The sequence below is a fragment of the Somniosus microcephalus genome, chromosome 4 (assembly GCF_052327205.1).
Source record: "Somniosus microcephalus isolate GS21.2 chromosome 4, FLI_Smic_1.0, whole genome shotgun sequence".
Lineage (NCBI taxonomy): Eukaryota > Metazoa > Chordata > Chondrichthyes > Squaliformes > Somniosidae > Somniosus > Somniosus microcephalus.
The window spans coordinates 242,436,375-242,453,996 of NC_140990.1; positions in this window are offsets into that span (position 1 = coordinate 242,436,375).

Sequence of the window (17,622 nt, forward strand, 5' to 3'; positions counted from 1 at the left end):
ACTACAATTTTTTTTTACTCATTTCATAGTTGCCTACATATTTCTCCTTCCACTATTTGGTGGTCTGTAGTGTATCCCCTTATAGTGTGATTGATTGCTTTCTATCCTTTATCTCAATCAATATGGATTCTGTTTCTAACTTTGTTAGAAGTCACACAACACCAGGTTATAGTCCAACAGCTTTATTTGAAATCACAAGCTTTCGGAGCGCTGCTCCTTCGTCAGCGCTCCGAAAGCTTGTGATTTCAAATAAAGCTGTTGGACTGTAACCTGGTGTTGTGTGACTTCTTACATTTGTCCACCCCAGTCCAACTCCGGCATCTCCACACCATAACTTTGTTAGTTATGCCCTTTATTGCTACTGCCATTATGTTCTTTCTGATCAACACAGCTACCCACCACCCATTCTTCCTTCCCTTGCATTTCTAAATACATTGTCGCTTGCAATATTTAACTGCCAATTCTGTGTTTTGTTGTTAGTGCTCTGCACATTGCATTACAGGCAATTTAATATGCTCTTATATTTCACTAATCTAGCTTTAGTTTTGTCAGGTACTTTATCATTATTTCCTATAACCTTTTTTGTTTCATGTATTTGTTACCTTTATATCTCTGTACTCTGACCTTTGCTCACATTTCTTCTTTAGATTATTATATTCACAACAATTCTCTTCTCTGCTCCCCCCACCCCCACTGGTTTAAAGTCTTAAAATAAGTGGATGAATGTGGGTGTTAAAATAACACCAAACAAGAAGTCTAGGATGTGTCTTCTCTGCTATCATAGCCTCCAGATTTTAGTAAAGAGCTACTCGCTTAGTAAGTCTTCTCTGCATCCATGAAGTGGTACCCCAGTCATTTTGTTTCTTGAATCAGAAATAATCCCACAATTCCCCTTTGTGAAGATTGCAGTGTTTAAGGGTTTAAAAATTCTGCCAGTGATTGTTGTCACAGCATTCATATATTCATATATTAGCTACAGAACTTTAATTTTCATCTAAATATTACCCCTTTGCTTTTTAGCAAGATGAATTTCATCCAATTAATTTGTAAATCCAGCAATTTACTGTGATTATTTTACTAATACAATTTTACTACTTAGTCCTTCACAATAACAAAGTTAACTCATCAAGACCGTTTCATTAATTTCTAATGTCTATTATAATTCACTTGTACTTAAATGTTACCTCAGTTACAATTTCATTTTGAATTAGCTACAAAATACTGGAAGTATAGCATTTTCCCTGATACACATAAATTATATTAAAATCCTTAAATTAATTCCTTAACTTCAGCAGTCATCATGGTTTTAATTTATTACTAGAGAATTTTAGTCATCCATGTTTCTAAGTAACTTTTCTAGTAGATTTCCTTATTTATTCTAAATTAGTTCAGTAAATTGGTGTGGAGATTTACAAGTTACCAGGAACAAAATGTACTACTTGAACGCCAGTTGTTTCAAACAAAGGATTACCTATTGTAAATACCATCATACTTTGAACTTTAACCGTCACACACAAATTGGAATGGCCATCATCCCATAGGACAATCATTGGACACTAGCAGCTTTTAACAGGTTTGTGCCCTAAGATAGCAAGTGATCTTTGCCACTCTACTGCATATAAGATCTCGTCTTGGGAGCATTATCTCAGACATTATTAAATGCATTGACACAGTAGATTAAAAACAGCTTCAAGAAATACCAGGCTACAAAGAAATGACAGAAAGCCAAAGGCAACTTTGTACATAGAAGCATTCTTCATTCGTTCAACCTCCATATACAGCCACACAGCCTCCCCCATCATCTTCAATATCCACACACCTGACAAAACCACCAGAAACCTGCTCTGAAATAGTTGGATGTACACACACCATCCCTCCCCAAACCAGAATTCACAATTCCACCTGAGGAGCATATTCCAAGGGGTGGTGGAGCTGGCATGGCATCAAGCTTCTTCTTTCTGATGCCCTGCTGAAAGGGCAGCTGTTTCTTGGCTGGGGAGGGAGAAAAAAGGGGCTGATCGATCACAGATCTTGATTACCCAGTCCCCTTAGAGATGTCTCTGAAGTAGCCTGCACACTTTGCTGTTGATTATTTAAACATTTGGCCCTATCCCCAAAATGGTAACTTTCATCAGCCTTTTAAATAAACGCACACAAGCAGAAACTTGATATTCTCGGCCACCAAAAGTGAAAAGGACAGTAACCTGGGTAGCTCACACGTGGTTGTTGATTATTGCTGGCACTTGTGCAGCAGCCAAAATTGATTTGGATGGACTGAGCGCAAACTTCACCCAACATACCACGTACATCTAGTGTTTGTTGCAAGTCTACAGATTCCTACCCCAAGGAACCAGCTGTTCATCAGGATTGACTTCAGATTTCCCCTCAACCAGGGGGAAATCTGAACTTTCTCATTTCATCTGCGGTGGTTGCATGAATATAGTGATTATTGGGCGCCGACTATCTGGTCTGGAAACTACTGTAAATGCCTGGATCAGATTTCCCCAGAAAACATGGTTGTTATTACAACCCACAATGAGAAGCAATCCAGGCATTATAAAGTGAATTCGGCAATCCCACACTCCTAGAAGGGAGCCATGCTCAAAAGGGGAACATGGACCAGAGATAAGTTTACAACATTATTGCACCAATTCTCCAATCTGCGCTCCATGTTTAACCTTAGGTTAATGGGCCTGTAATTTAGAGGATCAAATGTGTCCCTTTTTTAAAAATATAGGTACAATGTTTGCTTGTATTCCTGTACCTGATTAATCTGTTATCTCTATTACCACTGCGGGTGCAAATTCCCTCCATCTTCGTCAATCCTTATCCCCATTTTAAATCATTAGTACATTTAACAAATACCTTCTCTACACTGACTTCAAATTCTTCTGATATTCCCTTTGTACTACAGTTATCAGATATCAAATCAATATTTTCTTCTCCAGTGAATAGAAAATAATTAAGCAATTCTATTATCTTCTCATCTTCCATTATTCCATTGCTTTTATCCTTTAAAATTCTAACTTCCAGCCTAACTATTAGTCCGTTACCCTCAATCAGCATTAATTGATAGCTGTAACAGCAAAAGAATTTAGGCCCTGCAGAATACCTAACATGGCAAGTGCAGGGGCGAAAGCCATTTTGGCAAACTGGTCAAGTGTTGGGAAAGACTCAATAGTTGACACTGTTAATAAATGATCCCTTAAGGGAGCCGCTCGGAAGGTCTGCTTAATACTTTGCTCTTCTACTTAGTATCAGAAAACCAAAGCAATGGTTAGCATTTATCAAGATCAACACAAGTTCCAAATTTAAGGCAGTGCCTGAGACTGTGGGTACCGTATACATTTGAGCATCATTCAGGGACCAGAACTCTGGTTATTCAACTGGTACCAACGTCAGCCAATACCAAGCTGAGTGCCGAGTCTAGGGCAGAATTAACATTTTTACTTTTCCAGTTTCCTCCTCCTTTCTTGAAGACTGACTTATGCTGACCTACAGTTCGTCCTCCTGTATCTAAAGGTGGCTAAATTCCATGTGCGAATCTAGGCACCAACTGTCAGCAAGCTATTCTGACTGTAAAGCATCATGGTCAAACCCAACCCTGTACTCATTAAGTAGCTATACATCTAGACTTTCCAGCAGAAGTCCTTGGATAGTGGCAACAAATGGAAAACCTTGGTGATTATACCCCTTTCTAGCATCCTAGTTATCCCAGCTGACATCAACTAACTCCAGACTATGGATTGAATCTTAAGCCTTCATGTTCTGTATTGGCTCAGTACCACATCAAGCAGTATGCAACATAAGAGTTCATACTTCAAAACAAAAAACAATATAAATCTGGAAGGCAACAGACCTGGAAATTGGTCAGTGGGAAGGATCCTTAGCACTTAACTCAGGTTTTAAAACCAAGAACTAACCAATCTTTAGGATACCTGTACTCGCTGCCTTCCAGGTGGTGTCCATTGAGGTTTGCACAACAAAGTAGGCCACACTGGAGCACGTCAAAATTTCAGTAGAAATGCTACAACTCTAGAGACCAAATATTACAAAATGAATGTGCTTCAGGGTTCAATGGCAGAATCTATCTGATTAAGAGTTAAGGAGCAAAAGAGGAGCTATTACGCCGCTGGGTGTATACTATAGACCATCAAATAATGGGAAGGAGTTGGAGGAGCAAATCTGCAAGCAAATTTCAGAAAGATATAAAAACAAGAGTAGTGATAATAGGGGGAACTTCAATTATCCTAATATAGACGAGCAAAAGAACAGAGTAAAGGGCAAGGAGGGGAAGAAATTCCTGAAATGTGTGCAGGAGAACTTTCTTCTTCAGTAAGTTTCCAGCCCAAGGCCCTCCCACTATCAGAACATAGCACCAGAGAACATAAAAATGAGGCTGGAAATGCACCCCTCTCCTTTGCATCTGTAATGGATCAGTACTTTCACCCCATCCTTGAAAGGCCTAGAAATCCTAGGGCAATATAAAGGGACCAGAAATCTGATGAAATGGGTCTCTGCCTGCCAGTTGTACCTGGGAAATGGGCATTCCCCAGGTGCAAAGTCAGGAAATGGGGGGGAAAAAAGGCCCCATTTGCCCTACTTCCATTTTCCTACACTTTCTTGCTTCTTTTATATTCTCCATTTTCAAATACTTTTCCAATTCGTTTTAAAATTATATTATACTCTATACCTCAATCGCCACTGGCGGCAAAGCATTCCACATTCTAATAACCCTCTGAAAAAATGTCTAACTTCCTCCTTCATTCTTCTATGAATATTGACAGGAATGGTAGCATGTTACTGGGCTAGTAATCCAGAGGCCTGGACTAATGATCCAGAGACGTGAGTTCAAATCCCACCACGGCAGCTGAGGAATTTAGTTAATTAAATATGAAATAATCAGATTGTAGTAAAATCCTTTAGGGAAGGAAATCTGCCATCCTTACCTGGACTGGCCTATATGTGACTCCAGACCCACAGCAATGTGGTTGACTCTTAACTGCCCTCTGAAATGGCCCAGCAAGCTACTCAGTTGTAAAAAAAACGCTACGAAAAACATTAAGAATAAAACCGGACAGACCACCGGCATCGACCTCGGCACCGGCTATGGACATGACAATGGCACACCCAGCCCAGTCGACCCTGCAAAGTCCTCCTCAACAACATAGAGTCATAGAGTTATACAGCACGGATAGAGGCCCTTCGGCCCATCGTGTCCGCGCCGGCCATCACACCCTGTCTAATCTAATCCCATATTCCAGCATTTGGTCCGTAGCCTTGTATGCTATGGCATTTCAAGTGCTCATCCAAATGCTTCTTGAATGTTGTGAGGGTTCCAGCCTCCACAACCCTTTCGGGCAGTGAGTTCCAGACTCCAACCACCCTCTGGGTGAAAAAGTTCTTTCTCAAATCCCCTCTAAACCTCCCGCCCTTTACCTTGAATCTATGCCCCCTAGTTATTGACCCTTCTACTAAGGGAAAAAGCTCCTTAGTATCAATCCTATCTATGCCCCTCATAATTCTGTACACCTCAATCATGTCCCCCCTCAGCCTCCTCTGCTCCAAGGAAAACAAACCCAATCTGCCCAGTCTCTCTTCATAGCTGAAGCGTTCCAGCCCTGGTAGCATCCTGGTGAATCTCCTCTGCACCCTCTCCAAAGCTATCACATCCTTCCTGTAGTGTGGCGACCAGAACTGCACACAGTATTCCAGCTGTGGCCTAACCAGTGTTTTATACAGCTCCATCATAACCTCCTTGCTCTTATATTCTATGCCTCGGCTAATGAAGGCAAGTATCCCATATGCCTTTTTTACCACCTTATCCACCTGTTCCGCCGCCTTCAGGGATCTGTGTACTTGCACACCCAGATCCCTCTGACCCTCCGTCTTGCCTAGGGTCTTACCATTCATTGTGTATTCCCTTGCCTTGTTAGTCCCCCCAAAGTGCATCACCTCGCACTTTTCCGGGTTAAATTCCATTTGCCACTGTTCCGCCCATCTGACCAACCCATCTATATCGTCCTGCAGACTGAGACTACCCTCCTTGCTATTTACCACCCTACCAATTTTTGTATCATCCGCGAACTTACTGATCATACCTTTTACATTCATATCCAAGTCATTAATATAGACCACAAACAGCAAAGGACCCAGCACCGATCCCTGTGGTACCCCACTGGCTACAGGCTTCCAGTCACAAAAACAACCTTCGACCATCACCCTCTGCCTTCTGCCACTAAGCCAGTTTTTTATCCAACGTGCCAAGGCACCCTGGATTCCATGGGCTCTTACCTTCTTGACCAGTCTCCTGTGCGGGACTTTATCGAAGGCCTTACTGAAATCCATGTATACCACATCCACTGCGTTGCCCTCATCCACACACCTAGTCACCCCCTCAAAAAATTCAATCAAATTAGTCAGACATGATCTTCCCTTGACAAAGCCATGTTGACTATCCCTGATTAATCCTTGCCTCTCCAAGTGGAGACTGATTTTGTCCCTCAGAATTTTTTCCAATAATTTTCCCACCACTGATGTTAGGCTCACTGGCCTGTAGTTCCCCGGTTTTTCCCTACTCCCCTTCTTGAATAATGGAACTACATTAGCGGTTCTCCAGTCCTCTGGCACATCCCCTGTGGCCAGAGAGGTTCTGAATATGTGTGTTAGAGCCCCCGCAATCTCTTCCTTTGCCTCACACAGCAGCCTGGGATACATTTCGTCCGGGCCTGGGGATTTATCCATTTTTAGGCCTGCTAAAACCGCCAATACCTCCTCCCTCTCGATGTTAATGTGTTCGAGCATATCACAGTCCCCCCGCCCTATTTCTATGTCTACATCGTCCCTCTCCATAGTGAAAACAGATGCAAAAAATTCATTTAGAACCCCTCCTACATCTTCCGGCTCCACACACAGATTGCCACTTTTGTCCCTAATGGGCCCTATTTTTTCCCTAATTATCCTCTTACCCTTAATATACTTATAAAACATCTTAGGATTTTCCTTTATTTTACTCGCCAGTGTTATTTCATGGCCCCTCCTTGATCTCCTAATTTCTTTTTTAAGTATCCCCCTGCACTTTTTGTACTCCTCTAGGGCTTCCTCCGTCTTTAGCCTTTTGTATCTGCCAAAAGCCCTCCTTTTTTTTCTAATCCATTCTCGTATATCCCCTGACATCCAAGGTTCCCTGTGGTTTTTGGAACCACCCTTGACCTTTACGGGAACATGTTGCCATTGTATGATCTCAATCTCCCTTCTGAAAGCCTCCCATTGCTCCGATGCGGATTTTCCTACAAGTAGCTGATCCCAGTCCATTTTGGCCAGATCCTGCCTTATCCTATTAAAATCGGCCTTCCCCCAATTTAGAACCTTTATTTCCGGCCCATCCCTGTCCTTTTCCATGACCACCTTAAATCTCACCATATTATGGTCACTGTCACCAAAGTGCTCACCTACTAGCACTTCTTCCACTTGGCCGGCCACATTCCCTAGAATTAGATCCAGTACCGCCCCCTCTCTTGTAGGACCTTCTACATGCTGGCTCAAAAAGCTCTCCTGGATGCACTTTAAGAATTCTACACCCTCTGTGCCTTTCACCCTCTGACTATCCCAGTTAATATTGGGGAAGTTGAAATCCCCCATTATCATTACCCTATTATTTGCACATTTCTCTGAGATTTGCCTACATATCTGTTCCTCTATCTCCCCCTGACTGTTTGGAGGCCTATAGTACACTCCCAGCAAAGTGCTTGCCCCCTTCTTGTTTTTAAGCTCCACCCATATGGCCTCATTAGAGGAACCTGCTAATATGTCATCCCTCCTTACTGCAGTAATTGACTCCTTAATTAATATTGCTACACCCCCTCCTCTTATACCCCCCCCCCGTCTCGCCTGAAGATTCTGTACCCCGGAAAATTGAGCTGCCAGTCTTGCCCCTCCCTCAACCATGTCTCCGTGATAGCAACAATATCATACTCCCATGTGTTTATCAACACCTTCAGTTCATCCACCTTATTTGCAAGACTCCTTGCATTAAAATAGATGCCATCCAGCCTTGCCCTTGTATATTTGCCCTGTCTACCAAGCTGACTTGTTTTTTTCTCTATAATTGGCAGCACATCACCCCCTATTTCAGCTCCCCTCTGTATCCCATCCCCCTGCCAAGTTAGTTTAAACCCCTCCCAACAGTGCTAGCAAACCTCCCCGCAAGGATATTTGTCCCGCTCTGGTTCAGGTGCAACCCGTCCGACTTGTACAAGTCCCACCTTCCCCAGAAGCAGGCCCAGTGATCCAGGAAAGTAAAACCCTCCCCCCTACACCAACTCTTTAGCCACGCATTCATCTGCTCTATCCTCCTATTCCTATACTCACTAGCACGTGGCACTGGGAGTAATCCAGAGATTACAACCTTTGAGGTCCTGCTCTTTAATCTGTTACCTAGCTCCCTAAATTCTTGATGCAGGACCTCATCCCCCTTCCTACCTATGTCGTTGGTCCCAATGTGGACCACGACCTCTGCCTGCTCACCCTCCCCCTTAAGAGTGCCCTGTAGCTGCACAGTGACATCCATGACCCTGGCCCCAGGGAGGCAACAAACCATCCTGGAGTCACGTTTGCGGCCACAGAAACGCCTATCTGTTCCCCTTACGATAGAATCCCCTACCACTATTGCTCTCCCACTCTTTTTCCTCCCTTTCTGAGCAGCAGAAGCGTCCCTGATGCCAGGAAGCTGGCTGCTGCTGCCTTCCCCTGGTGAGTCATCCCCTCAACAGTATCCAACTTGGTATACCTGTTTGAAAGGGGGATGTCCGCAGGGGGCCCCTGCTCTTCCTGCCTGCCTCTGTTGCTCCGCCTGATGGTCACCCCCTGTGCAGCCCTACCCTGAGGCGTGAACAACTCGCTAAACGTGCTATCCACGACCCTCTCAGCATCGCGCATGCTCCAAAACTCATCCACCCGCAGCTCGAGCGCCACAATGCGGTCTACAAGTAGCTGCAGCTGGATGCATTTCCCGCACACATGGTCGCCAGGGACACTGGCAGCGTCCCTGACTTCCCACATAGAGCAAGAGGAGCAGAACACGGGTCTGAGCTCTCCTGCCATGACTTACTCCTTTAATTAATCTAAAAATTTATTCAATACCCCAGTTACAGGTATACTCTAGGGCGCTTTATTTACCAACTGTCCTCACTACAACACAGAGCCCCTAGAAATTTAACACCACAGAATTCAAGCTTGTAATGAAAAGAGAGAAATACTCACCAACCAATCCCTTACCTGCTCCCTGGTGACGTCACACCCCGATTACTTTTTACCTCTCTGCAACTTCTGAGCTCGCAGACTGGAGGACTTGCAAGAGCTGTCCCTCAGACTAGTCAAGCAACAGCCAGTCACACTCTCAGAATCATACCTTTCAGCCAATGTTCCAAACTCCTCCATCACCATCCCCGGCAGGGCAGACCCACCAGGGGTGGTGGCACAGTGGTATACAGTCGGAAGGAGTGGCGCTGGGAGTCTTCAACATTGACACCGGACCCCATGAAGCCTCAAGCCTTGAGCTCAAGCATGGGCAAGGAAACCTCCTGCTGATTACCCCCGACGCCCTCCCTCAGCTGATGAATCAGTATTCTTCCATGTTGAACACCACTTGGAAGAAGCACTGAGAGTAGCAAGGGCACAGAATGTACTCTGGGTGGGAGACTTCAATGTCCATCACCAAGAGTGGCTCGGTAGCACAACTACTGACTGAGCTGGCCGTGTCCTGAAGGACATAGCTCCCAGACTAGGCCTGCAACGGGTGGTGAGAGAACAAACACAAGAGAAAAACCTACTTGACTTCATCCTCACCAACCTATCTGTTGCAGATGCATCTGTCTATGACAGCTTTGGTAGCAATGACCACCGCACAGTCATTGTGGAAACAAAGTCCTGTCTTCACACTGAGGACACCCCTCCATCGTGTTGTGTGGCACTACCACCGTGCTAAATGGGATAAGAACATAAGAAATAAGAGCAGGAGTACGCCATCCGGTCCCTCGAACCTGCTCCACCATTCAATAAGATCATGGCTGATCATCGACCTCAACTCCACCTTCCTGCCCGATCTCCATATCCCTTGATTCTCCTAGAGTCTAAAAATCTATCTATCTCAGCCTTGAATATACTCAAAGACTCAGCATTCACAGCCCTCTGGGGCAGAGAATTTCAAAGATTCACAACCCTCTGAGTGAAGAAATTGCTCTTCATCTCGGTCTTAAATGGCCTACCCTTATCCTGAGACTATGCGGCCTTGATCTAGACACTCCAGCCAGGGGAAACAACCTCTCAGCATCTACCCTGTCAATCCCCTTCAGAATCTTGCATGTTTCAATGAGATCACCTCTCATTCTTCTAAACTCCAGAGAGAATAGGCCCAGTCTACACAACCTCTCATGCCAGGAATCAATCTAGTGAATTTTTGTTGCACCAGCTCCAAGACAAGTATATCCTTCCTTAGATAATGAGACCAAAACTGTGCACAGTACTCCAGGCCCTGTACAATTGTAGCAAGACTTCCTTACTCTTATACTTCAACCCCCTTGCAATAAAGGCCAACATGCCATTTGCCTTCCTTATTGCTTGCTCTATCTGTATGCTAGCTTTCGGTGTTTCTAGCACGAGGCCACCCAAATCTCTCTGAACACCAACATTTGAAAGTTTTTCACCATTTAAAAAATATTCTGTTTTTCTATTCTTCCTACCAAAGTGGATAACCTCACATTTCCCTACATTATACTGCCACCTTACTGCCCACTCACTTAGTCTATCTATATCCCTTTGCAGACTCTTTGTGTTCTCCTCACAGCTTACTGTCTCACCTAGCTTTGTATCATCAGCAAACTTGGATACATTCCACTTGGTCTCTTCATCTAGGTCATTAATATACAGGAAACTTTGTGCTATCCGGAGGTGAGCTATCCGGCAATCTGGAGCCACCGGCAAAAATCAGCAGCCGTTTTTTTATTCTTTTTGTTTGTTTTTTTTGCTTTCTTTGAACAGTCAAGCTGTGCAAGGTCTGTAGCTATAGCAACAGCTTCAGCTACAGAGCTTTAGGGCCACACCCGAGTGTTTAGAAGCTGTTGCTAAGCAACAGTGTTTGTTGTCAAATACGGAGATAAGAATCTCCGTATCTCTCAACATTAACTCTGGAGAGTACAGCACTTTTTAGGCAACGGCAGCAGCTCGGTCCCGTGGGTGCCAGATAGCACAAAGTTTCCTGTAGATTGTAAATAGCTGAGGCCCCAAAACTGATCCTTGCGGCACCTCACTAGTTACAACCTGCCAACCTGAAAAAGATCAGTTTATCCCTACTTTCTGTTTTCTGTCTGTTAACCAATCCTCTATCCATGTTACTATATTACCCCCAACCCCATGAGCCCTAATTTTGTGCAATAACCTTTTATGTGGCACCTTATCGAATGCCTTTTGGAAATCCAAATATACTATATCCACTGGTTCCCTTTTATCTACCCTGCTAGTTACATCCTCAAAAATAGATTCAGAACAGATCTAGCAGCTCAAAACTGGACATCCATGAGGCGCTGTGGGCTATCAGCAGCAGCAGAATTGTATTCCACCACAATCTGTAACCTCATGGCCCTCATATCCCTCACTCTGCCATTACCATCAAGCCAGGGGACCAACCCTAGTTCAATAAGGAGTGTAGAAGAGCATGCCAGGAGCAGCACCAGGCGTACCTAAAAATGCAGTGCCAACCTGGGGAAGCTGCAACACAGGACTACATGCATGCTAAAAAGTGGAAGCAGCATGCTATAGACAGAGCTAAGCAATCCCACAATCAACGGATCAGATCAAAGCTCTGCAGTCCCACCACATCCAGTCGTGAATGGTGGTAGACCATTAAATAACTAACAGGAGGAGGAGGCTCCATGAATATCCCCATCCTCAATGATGGTGGAGCCCAGCACGTGAGTGCAAAAGACAAAGCTGAAGAGTTTGCAACCATCTTTAGCCAGAAGTGCTGAGTGGATGATCCATATTGGCCTCCTGAGGTCCCCACCACCACAAAAGCCAGTCTTCAGCCAATTCGATTCACTCCATGTGATATCAGGAAACAGCTGAGCGCACTGGATACATACAGCAAAGGCTGTGGGCCCCGACAACATCCCGGCTGTCGAGCTGAAGACTGTGGCTCCAGAACTAGACGTGCCTCTAGCCAAGCTGTTCCAGTACAGCTATAACACGGACATCTATCCGGCAATGCGGAAAACTGCCCAGGTATGTCCTGTCCACAAATAGCAGGACAAATCCAATCTGGCCAATTAACACCCCATCTGTCTACTCTCAATCATCAGCATAGTGATGGAAGGTGTCATCGACAGTGCTATCATACAGCACTTACTCACCAATAACCTGTTCACTGATGCCCAGTTTGGGTTCCGCCAGGACCACTCGGCTCCAGACCTCATTACAGCCTTAGTCCAAACATGGACAAAAGAGCTGAATTCCAGAGGTGAGGTGAGAGTGACTGCCCTTGACATCAAGGCAGCATTCGACTGAGTGAGGCATCAAGGAGCCCTAGTAAAACTGAAGCCAATGGGAATCAGGGGGAAAACGCTCCACTGGCTGGAGTCATACCTAGCACAAAGGAATCTGGTTGTGGTGGTTGGAGGCCAATCATCACAGCCCCAGGACATCGCTGCAGGAGTTCCTCAGGGCAGTGTTCTAGGCCCAGCCATCTTCAGATGCTTCATCAATGACCTTCCCTCCATCATAAGATCAGAAGTGGGGATGTTCGCTGATGACTGCAGTGTTCAGTGTCATTCGCAACTCCTCAGATAATGAAGCAGTCCATGCCCGCATGCAGCAAAACCTGGACGACATTCAGGCTTAGGCTGATAAGTGGTAGGTAACATTTGCGCCACAGAAGTGCCAGGCAATGATTATCTCCAATAAGCGAGCCTCTAACCACTGCACCTTGACATTCAATGGCATTGCCATCGCCGAATCCCCCACCATCAATATCCTGGGGGTCACCATTGACCAGAAATTTAACTGGACCAGCCACATAAATACTGTGCAACAAGAGCAGGTCAGAGGCTGGGTATTCTGCGGCGAGTGTCTCACCTCCTGACTCCCCAAAGCCTTTCCACCATCTACAAGGCACAAGTCAGGAGTGTAATGGAATACTCTCCACTTGCCTGGATGAGTGCAGCTCCAACAACACTTAAGAAGTTTAACACAATCGAAGACAAAGCAGCCCGCTTGATTAGCACCACATCCACCACCTTAAACATTCACTCCCTCCACCACCGGCGTACCGTGGCTGCAGTGTGCACCATCTACAAGATGCACTGCAGCAACTCGTCAAGGCTTCTTCGGCAGCACCTCCCAAACCCACGACCTCTACCACCTAGAAGGACAAGGGCAGCAGGTGCATGGGAACACCACCACCTCCAAGTGCCCCTCCAAGTACATCATCCCAACTTGGAACTATATTGCCGATCCTTCATCATCGCTGGGTCAAAATCCTGGAACTCCCTCCCTTGAGGAAGGGTGTGCTTGCCATGGAAGGAGTTCAGTGAAGATTCACCAGGCTGATACCTGGGATGGCAGGAATGACGTATGAGGAGAGATTGGGTCGATTGGGCTTGTACTCACTGGAGTTTAGAAGAATGAGAGGGGATCTCATCGAAACTTATAAAATTCTAACAGGACTAGACAGACTAGATGCTGGAAGGATGTTCCCGATGGTCGGGGAGTCCAGAACCAGGGGTCACAGTCTAAGAATAAGGGGTAAGCCATTTAGGACAGAGATGAGGAGGAATTTCTTCACCCAGAGAGTGGTGAACCTGTGGAATTCTCTGCCAAAGAAGGCAGTAGAGGCCAATTCATTAAATATATTCAAGAAGGAGTTGGATATATTTCTTAAGGCTAAAGGGATCAAGGGATATGGAGAGAAGGCAGGAACAGGGTACTGAATTTGGATGATCAGCCATGATCTTATTGAATGGCGGAGCAGGCTCAAGGGGCCGAATGGCCTACTCCTGCTCCTATCTTCTATGTTTCTATGTTTCTAACAGCACTGTCGGAGTACCTTCACCACACGGACTACAGCGGTTCAAGGCGGCGGCTCACCACCACCTTCTCGAGGGCAACTAGGGATGGGCAATAAATGCTGGCCTTGCCAGTGATGCCCACATGCCATGAATGAATAAAAAAAATAAACCTGAATCAATGCCCACCTCTTAACAAAAAGGCAAAAAATCTGTAGATGCTGGCAATCTGAAACAAAAAAAACATAAAATGGCAGAAACAGAGGTCAGGCAGTATCTATAGAATGAACAGAGAATGAAGGGCCCATACTTCAAACATCAGCTCCTGTTGCCCCATTTGTAAAATATTTTACCATTTACCCTCAAAATCTTACACAATTTTGCAAACTCTTCCGGATCCCCTCATCCCCGCTCTCCTGAAACATCTCTGATCCAGTGAGGAAAAAAAACATTTTTCAAGCCTGTCTTCACAACTGTAACCTTTTACTCTTGATATCATACTACTGAATATTCACTGTACGCTTCATGTCTCTGATATTCCTATGATTGCATGAGCCAGTCAGGATGAAAAAAAAAATCTTACACAAAAGAGAAATGGCTATAGGGCAGTGGGAAAAAAATCAAACTAATTTGTATTTATGGTACATTTGACTGCATATTTAAAATATATAATTAATTTTCTATGGATCATGCCACTATTTATATGGAAATTGCCCAATAATGGTTATGCTTAAACTTTCTAAAACATTTCTAAGACAGAAAAATACAACCGAGGTAAGTATCTAAAACAAGAATTAGCTTCTGTTTGGAATTCAAGTGCTCAGACCACTTCAACTACCTTAGATCTCACAGTTTCTTCATAAGGCTACAGGCGTTTTGCAGGCGCAACTTACCAATTGTGAGAGAACTGAGCAAAATGTCTTTCTTCAATTCAGTTATGTTGCTTGTATACCAAAATAATAAAACAATGTCTGCAAAGGCGTTTTTATGATATTGATCAGATTTTAGAAAAGCAGCACTCGAGGAACCTCCATGTGCTGCTCTCCTGAATTTATACTGTGATCTGGCTGATAATGGCCATTGGAAGCTTGCTTGTAAAAGATCATTTTTTATGCAACATATGAGCATTATCATGCCTCCATCAAATACACAAAAATTTCCAGCATATCATCCAGTTAATCACAAGCAGCACCACAGGAAATTGAATTGTTAACATATATACATTAAAAATTCACCCATTTCCATTCAGCAGTTTTTTTAAAGTCGAATTGCTCCATTGGTACCAATCAACCACTAAACTCAAGCCGATAGGTTGCTGCTAAGTACATCCTTAGGGACCAAAGGAGAGATCAAGGATTTGGCAGTCCCTCGGAACCGAGGATGACTTGCTTCCACATTAAAAATATGAGTTCTCAGGTGACTGATGAGTCCAATGTGGGGCCTACAGTCTGTCACAGGTGGGCAGACGGTGGTTGAAGGGCCAGGTGGGTGGGGTGCTTGGGTTGATGTGCGCTCCTTCCGCTTGCTCCCGGCGAAGAGACTCGAGGTGTTCGGCGCCTTCCCGGATGCTTCTCCTCCACTTTGTGTGGTCTTGGGCCAGGGATTCCCAGGTGTCGGTGGGGATGTTGCACTTTTTCAAGGAGGCTTTGAGGGTGTCCTTGAAGCGTTTCCTCTGCCCACCTGGGGCTCTCTTGCCATGTCGGAGCTCAGAGTAGAGCGCTTGTTTTGTAGTCTCGTATTGGGCATGAGGATGATGTGACCCGTCCATCGGAGCGGATCGAGCGTGGTCAAAGCTTCGATGCTGAGTATGTTGGTCTGAGCGAGAACACCGACGTTGGTGCGCCTATCCTGCCAATGGATTTGCAGGATCTTGCGGTGGCAGCATTGGTGGTACCTCTCCAGTGCTTTGAGGTGCCTGCTGTACATGGTCCATGTCTCTGAGTAATACAGCAGGGCGGGTATCACTGTTGCTCTGTAGGCCATGAGCTTAGTGCCTGGTTTGAGGTCCTGGTCTTCAAACACTCTCTTCCTCAGGTGACCGAGGGCTGCACTGGCACACCGAAGGCAGTGTTGGACTTCGTCATCGACGTCTGCCCTTGTCGACAGTAGGCTCCCGAGGTACGGAACGTGGTCCACATTGTCCAAGGCCTTGTCGTGGATTTTGATAATGGGGGGGGCAGTACTGTGTGGCGGGGGCAGGTTGGTAGAAGACCTTTTTCTTACGGATGTTTAGTGTAAGGCCTATGCGCTCGTACGCTTCGGTGAAGGTGTTGACGATGGTTTGGAGTTCGACCTCGGAGTGAACGCAGAAGCAAGCATCATCTGCATACTGTAATTCGACAACAGAGGATGGGACGACCTTGGATCTGGACTGGAGGCGACGGAGGTTGAACAGTTTCCTGTTCTGTAAATTAGCTCCACTCCAGCGGGGAGCTTACTGAGGGTGAGATGGAGCATTGCAGCAAGGAAGATCGAGAAGAGCGTTGGTGCGATGACACAGCCTTGCTTGACACCGGTCCGTACGTGAATTGGGTCTGTGGTGGAACCATTGGTCAGGATCACAGCTTGCATGTCGTCGTGAAGCAGGCGGAGGATGGTGATAAACTTTTGAGGGCAGTCGAATTTGAGGAGGACACTCCATAATCCCTCACCCTCACTGTGGGCCAAGAACGGAGAGGTACTCATCAAAGACAGAGAGGCAGTCAGTGCCCGCTGGAAGGAGCACTTCGAAGATCTCCTTAACCAAGGCTCTGTCTTCGACACGAGTGTCCTCAACTCCATCCCGCAGCATGCTACCCGCCACCATCTCAGCACAACCCCAGCCCGGCATGAGGTTGAAAGGCCATCCAACAACTGAAGAACAACAAGGCCTCAGGAGCAGATGGAATCCCTGCCGAGGCACCAAAGCATGGTGGAGAAGCACTACTGGCGCGAATTCATGAACTCATTTCTCTTATCTGGAAGGAGGAGAGTATACCAGGGGATCTCAGTGTCATTGTGACCATCTTCATGGAAAGTGACAAGTCCGATTGCGGTAATTAGAGGAGTTTCCCTGCTGTTTGCCACAGGGAAAGTCATCGCAAGAATCCTCCTCAATCGCCTTCTCCCAGTGGCCGAAGAGCTCCTCCCAGAGTCGCAATGCGGATTCCGCCCACGAAGGGGCACAATGGACATTATCTTCACCGCACGCCAATTACAAGGGAAATGCAGGGAATAGCACCAACCACTGTACATGGCCTTCTTTGATCTCACAAAAGCCTTCGACACATTTGTTGGCTGCCATCTTCCCCACAGCACAATGCTCCACTCCCTTCCAGCCAGTTTCTCTCAACTGCGTGTTGATGCAGTTGTTGAGGTACACACAGACTGCTGGTTGTTTTTAAACCTAGTTTTGCTAGCTTTCTTGGACCAGTAAGGGGCCAGAATTAGAACAGAAATCAGAAAACCCATCTTGAAACTTTCAAAACATAAAATTATTTAAGAAAAATACATACACTGCCAGGTGGCATCAGAGGTGTTAACTGGGAAATACTTTCAATGATCAGGATGGGATTGATTTCTTTTGGAC